Source organism: Zea mays, chromosome 7 (genome assembly GCF_902167145.1).
Source record: "Zea mays cultivar B73 chromosome 7, Zm-B73-REFERENCE-NAM-5.0, whole genome shotgun sequence".
Classification (NCBI taxonomy): domain Eukaryota; kingdom Viridiplantae; phylum Streptophyta; class Magnoliopsida; order Poales; family Poaceae; genus Zea; species Zea mays.
In genome coordinates, this window is record NC_050102.1 from 125,876,513 (window position 1) to 125,883,691 (window position 7,179).

The following is a 7,179-nucleotide window of genomic DNA, read 5'->3' on the forward strand; positions in this document are numbered from 1 at the left end:
TCTTTATATGCCTTGTCTACTTCATGTTATCATTAGAACTGTCTATCTTAATTATCACAGTGTGACTATCACAGTTCATGGAAACAGTCGGCACATATTTTTCAACCACCGATAAATCCATAAGGAGTTCATGAAGCCATTCAGTCTCAACTGCCGCTATCTAATGTTGTGAGTTCTTCTTCCATAGTTGACCTCGTTAAGATGATTTGCTTGCAATACTTCCATGAAACAACACCACCTCCAAGTGAAAACACATATCCACTTGTGACATATATCTCATCAGCATTAGATATCCAGTTTACAACACAATAACCCTCCAGTACTGTTAGGTACCCGGTATAATGGATGACAAAACTCATAGTACCTTTTAGATAGCGCAAAACTCTCTCAAGAGCACGCCAGTGATCATCTCCCGGATTTGAAACAAATAGTCTAAGTTTGCTCACAGCAAACGAGATGTCAGTCCTCGTAGCACTAGCTAAATACATGAGTGAACCAATTATTTGGGAATATCTCAATTGATCTCTTGTTATTCTTTGATTTTTCTTCAATAGCTTACTAGGATCATAAGGCGTTGGAGTAGGTTCACATTCGATAAAACTAAAGCGACTCGAAACCTTTTCCACATAATGGGATTGCACAAGTGTGATCCCACCATTGCCTTCTCTCGGTAACTTAATGTTAAAAATAACATCAGCTTCTCTCAAATCTTTAATTTCAAAATTATTAGATAGAAAGTCTTTTGTTTCTTTAATCACATAAAGACTTGTCCCCAAAATTAGAATGTCATCAACATATAGGCATAAAATTACTCCCTCGCCCCCACCATATCGATAATATACACATTTGTCTGCTTCGTTCACAACAAAGCCAATAGATGTCAAGGTTTTATCGAACTCTTCATGCCATTGCTTAGGTGCTTGTTTTAGCGATATAAAGATTTCAATAATTTACACACCATGCCTTCTTGACCATTTGCTACAAACCCAGCTGGCTGCTGCATGTAAATTTCCTCATCTAGTTCTCCATTTAGCAATGTTGTCTTAACATCCATTTTATGGGCGAGAAGACCATGAGAGGCAGCCAATGAAAGTAGCACATGAATTGTGGTCAATTGAGCCACATGTGAGTAAGTATCAAAGAAATCCTCACCTTCCGTCTGTGAATAGCATTTAATTACAAGCCTCGCCTTGTACCTTTCAATAGAACCATCAGGCCTAAGCTTTTTCTTGAACACCCATTTACTCCTAATGGGCTTACAGCCATAAGGATGCTCAATGACCTCCCGAGTTGCATTAGACATAATAGAATCCAACTCACTCCTTATTGCTTTCTTCCAAAAGTCAGCATCAGGAGAGAAATATGCCTCTTCAATGTACTTGGTGTGTCATCCACAAGATATACAATGTAATCATCATCAAAGGATTTGCAGTCCTTGGTCTCTTACTCTTTCGAGTTGTTACATTGTCATCTTCCACATGATTTTGTATATGGGATTCCTCAGTGTGTTATACCAGAATAAAATGCTCATGGGGTATCGTTGGTTCATTATTAGACGCATCATGTGTAATTTTCATAGGAAATTTGTCCTAAAAATGTAGCATCTCTAGACTCCATAATTGTACCAACCAACATGACCGGTACTTCAGAGTTTATAATTTAAAACATATATCTGATACTGTGGAAAGCATACCCAAGGAAAACACAATCAATAGTTTTCGGACCTAATTTGCGCTTCTTGTTAATTGGCACATTCTCTTTAGCCAAATAACCTAGGTGCGCAAATAGGAGATATTTAATTTGTTCTTTTCTCATTCCTCGAATGGTGTGATTTCTTTGTTCTTTGTGGGAAATTTATTCAGGACATGACACGCAATCAAGATCGCCTCACCACACAATTCCTTAAATAGTCTCGAAGTCTCTAACATGGTGTTAACCAAATCAGTTAGAATACATTTCTTTCTTTCAGTAGCCCCATTGGATTATCGTGAGTATGGTGGTGTTCTTTCATGAATAATACCTTGTTCCACACAAAAATTAGAAAAAAAACACCCGAAAAATATTCTCCACCACGATCAGACCTTAATAATTTAATTTTCCTCTTGAGTTGATTTTCAGCTTCAGCTTTGTAGGTCTTAGATTAATGCAAAGCTTCATCTTTTGATTTTAAAAGATACACATAACAAAATCTAGTCGAATCATCGATAAAAGTAATAAAATGTCGCTTGCCTCATTTAGTCAATATTCTGTTCATCTCACATAAATCGGAATGTATTAAGTCTAGTGGTGCCAAATTCCTCGCCTCCATAGCCTTATGAGGCTTACAAGGTTGCTTAGATTGCACGCACCCTAGTACTTAGAACCTTTGACTAAATCAAATTTTGGGATTAAATTTAAATTTGCTAACCGCGAGACACAACCAAAATCGATATGACAAAGTTGTGAATGCCAAATATTCGACTCATTTGAAACAATATTGTTCACAGACTTATTACATGTATCATGCAAAGATTAGCGGAACAAGCCTCCACTATCATAGCCTTTTCCAACAAATGTTCCATACTCAGACAATATACATTTATTAGACTCAAAAACAAGTTTGTAGCCATCTTGACATAATTAAGAGCCACTAACTAGATTCTATTTTATTGAGGGAACATGCTACGCGTTCTTCAATAGCACCGTTATTCTAGAAGTAAACTTTAGAATGACTGTACCAACACCAAGAACACATGCATGTGATCCGTTTCCCATCAGCAAGGCTCCAGTCCTTTTGCACCGATAAGAAAAAACAAAGAAATATCAGCACACACATGAATATTAGCACTAGTATCAGCCCACCACTAAGGTGAACAACACACTGAAAGAACAGTAGGTAAAAGATTACCATACCCCGATATTCCTTCTCCAGTCTTGCTAATAACCATGTTTCCTATTTTATTCTCTTGAACTGGTTTCTTTTCTTGCTTAAATTTGCGATCTGGGCACGCACTTGCCCAATGAGCAGTATTCCCGCAAACAAAGCAACCGACAACTTTGTTCTTCTTCTTAAACGTGGTTGTTTGCTTGGGCTTAAAGGCGTTCTGTTGCTTGTTATTCTTCTTGTTGTTACGAGATGCATTGTAATTTTTCTTCTACACCATATTGGCACTAGAAGACTCAAATCCTTTCTCATGAGAGTCTTTTGCTCTCGCCCTCTCCTCAACATCAAGAGAACCAATATGTTCAGCCACGCTAAACTCTTGTCTATTATGTTTAAGAGTGGTAGCAAAATCCACCCAAGAAGACGACAACTTAGCGATAATACCGCCGACCATGAACTTGTCAAGCAAGACACATGGGAATTGTTCGAGTTCCTTGGCCAATGCCTATATTTCATGAGCCTGTTCAACTACTGGATGGTTTTCCACCATCTTATAGTGAAACATCTGCTCCATGATGTACAACTCTCTACCAGCATCAGAAACACCAAATTTCTCATCTAATGCATCACATAATTCTTTTGTAGAGGTGCACGTAAGATACGAATCAACATACTTGTTGGCAAGAGCACCAATCACGGCGCCTCAAAATAGGTTATCGGCAACATCGAACGTTCTCTACTCTTCAGGAGTGAACTATTCGGGTTTATCCTGTGCGGCGTGATAGCAGTTCATTGCTGTCAACCACAGTATCATCTTACTACGTCATCTCATGTAAAATGTCCCATCAAATGGTTCACTTGGTTTTAACGCAATAGCAAAACCACTAACAGAAAAATGCCTAACATCAGGTTTTTGGATTGTTAGGAATTTGTACATTTTCATATTCAATTTAATCCAGAAATATAGCATGATAAATGTGATGACAGATATGTGCATGTGTGCATTACTACTCTTAGGAACAGTAAGCAGTAGAATAACATGCACAAAAATAAGTAGCAATGAGTACCCTGCGGAGGGACCAACGCTAAAAGTACCAGTGGCTCATTCATACGAGGCATCTCATGTGTATGTTCGATGTAGTCGATCGGAATTTGATGCAGGTTGATGTTCGCAGTGCAGTCTCACGAACAGCCACCAGGACGAAGACGAACGGGTTCACGCGAACAAGTCGATGTCACCAACGAGTCGATGTCGATCAAGTAGTCGTGCTGTGCACTCCTCAAAAACCTGACCGTTCACCTATCTCGAGCAGGATCTCTTACAACGACGATGGTTTCAGAGGCCTGCTTACTCCGTGTATTGTGCGCACAAGAACACATGCGAGAAAGCAGAATGCAACGTAGCAGTGGATAGCCCTGGTGGTGTTACGCGTGTTCTTGGATGAGAGGTAGCGCCTCTTCTTATAGGCACCAGGAGCCCCTTTACCTTCCAGGTTAATGCCATGAAAGTGCCATCAAATGACAGTAACTCTTGACCATCAAGAGACATAAGTTACTAGTCATGAAAGGACCATCAAAACAGTAACTCCCTACCATTAAAGGCATGAGTTACTAGTCATGAAAGGAGGGCCATCAAGACAACCTGATCGTAGTAGACTATCTTCTAGATGCACTTCATCTTTTTGCTGGACCTGGAGTCGACGGTCTCTCCCTTGGGTGTTTCATTGGAGGGGATCTCCTTCGCGTCGATCACCTTCCCCTTTCCTTTAGGATCCATCTCTTCAGGCGGTTAGTCCCTTCATGTAGAGAACAGCTCTGATAACAATTGAGAGCACCTAGAGAGGGGGTGAATAGGTGATCTTGCAAAACTTGCTTAAAACAACACAAACTTAGTCTAATATATAGGTTAGAGCGACTAATAACCAAGCCGGATGAGAAGAGGATAGAGTAAAAGACTCTTCACTTAATTGCTCACTTGAGATGTGTATTAAATAAGGAGCAATATGTAAGTGAAGTTTATGCTCAAAGGAAGATATAAATCGCAATAAAGTAAATGGACAAGAGTCACAACGATTTTTCCCATGTTTCGGCTAAAGCCTACTCCATGTTATGGTGACCTCCTTCGGTCAAGGGTTGCACTCAACCCTTCTCAAGTTATCCAAAAATCAAACTTGAGTGCCATGATATTCTTCCTTATATCAAATCAGTTTGTGAGAAATCTTCACAAATTAGAGTCTCTCACACATTACACAAGATGACCACAATCCAAATCAGAGTAAGGAGGGAGTAGAGTACACACACGAGCAAAACGCAGCAACAACACACACAAATGTAAAGAAGAGAGCGTAACAACAAAGCGACAGAGTAACGACTCAGAAAAGCGCTCAAATCTCTCTCAAACACTTCAAAGGCATGGTCCTAGATGTTTCGAAGTTGTAGTATACTCTTAGAATGCTTGGTGTACTATTCCATGGCACCTAGGGGGTCCTTTTATAGCCCCAAAGGGTCTAAGAGCCGTTGGAGCTTCATTTGGAAGCTCCCAGTCTTTCATGTCTGCGTGCGCATCGGACATTGCACAATGCAATGGTCACCAGATCATTGATTGGTTGTCTTCCTTTTCTGGGGGCACTGGACTGTCTGGTGGTGCACCGGACATGTCTGATGACCCTCCCAACTGTTGTCGTGCTGACATGGCTCAACATTGATCGGGCGACCGACCGTTGGCGTGGGGCAGAGCCTTGGCTTCTTGGCGCATCAGACATGTCCGGTACACACCGGACTGTCCGGTGATTTTTAGCCAGCGCGCCCGAGAAATTCATGAGAGTGGCCAGTTTGAGCCAGCCGACCAGGCCAGCACCGGACATGTCTGGTGCACACCATACTATCCGGTGGTGACATTCACAAAGAAGTGTTTGCGTGGGACATAGCAGGAAGTGGCATTTGGAAAGAAGTTTTTGTGTATGGCTAGTTTGGAAACTTAAATTCCATTCAAAATAGAGGGGGTTGAGGGAAAATAAACTAATTTCACCATCATTAATCCCCTCTAATCCTAAAGGGGATTTGAGTTTCCAAACTAGTCGTATTATTGTTGCACAGGGATGGACGAATATTGCGGAGAGTGAGCGCATAAAAGGGAGTAATCATTTGACGGTTTTAAGTTGTAGAAATATTATGTCATTTGGTAGTGCTCTAGCGTTCAACTTCTTTGAACAGAATTGCTCTTAACTAGCCAAACGATCAAAATGACAACTGATTTAGGTAGGAGTGGAAGAGAAACAATTCTCTATTTACCGTGGAACTGAAAGCTAAAAACCCGACTTCCTGCTATATTTTGATAGAGACGAGAAAAAAACAATTCTCATCAGCTTTCCACCTGCTCTCGTGAGAATCTAATAAAATCACACCATTAGAGAATTCAAAAGCATAGTTGAAAAAGAAAGCATAGCTCTATCAAATAGAACCGAAAAGAGATGGCAACTTCATCAGATCTCATATCGTATTGTCTTGCCCTATAATTTTTTTGAGATGTTCTGATTCTCTCCTCTGAATCACAAGAGACCATCACCCTCTTCTATTTATGGACCCCCTCCCATTCAATCGATCTGCAGCTACTATAAGCCACACGCCACAGCCCTCGACACTTCGCCGCTTGGCGTCCATGGCTTCCCGTTTGCCCTGAAGCCATTCCCTGCACCAAAGCCTCGTCCATGGTAACGTGCTCTGCACCACACCGTATTAACACTCTCATAGTAGAACCTGGAGCATCCAAGAGCAAGAAGGCAACTCCACCGCAACACCGATGCTTGGACAATATGGTAGGCTCCGCCTCCTATGGCTTACACCAAACATTTTTAGCTTTTTTATAGCTCACAACCCACAATAGATTTTTTTCACAGCTTACAACCGACAACAACTTTTTCACAGCCACAGTCCAACCAAACAGACCCCTAGACCTGTTTGCTGACATGGCAATCCATGCTAACACCAGCGATGCCAGATCAGCCCCTAAAGATCCCTAAACTTTTAAAATACATATATGCATACATGAAGTAGGCCCACTCTATGTCACAGTTGTGGTATCATCTTTGACTTAGTGCCAATATAGATATTCATATTTGTATTTGATATTAGTATGATACTAAGTGAATTTATCTGTACACAATTTCTATAATTTTTCTATGTGATTCCATATTCCATTATAATACCTGACATCATCTTTATTTGCAAATAACAAAGTACCTTGTTAAAGTCATCTAAAACTTATACCTATGACTAATTAGTGATGTAAATAATATCAACTTTAATATAGAAAACAT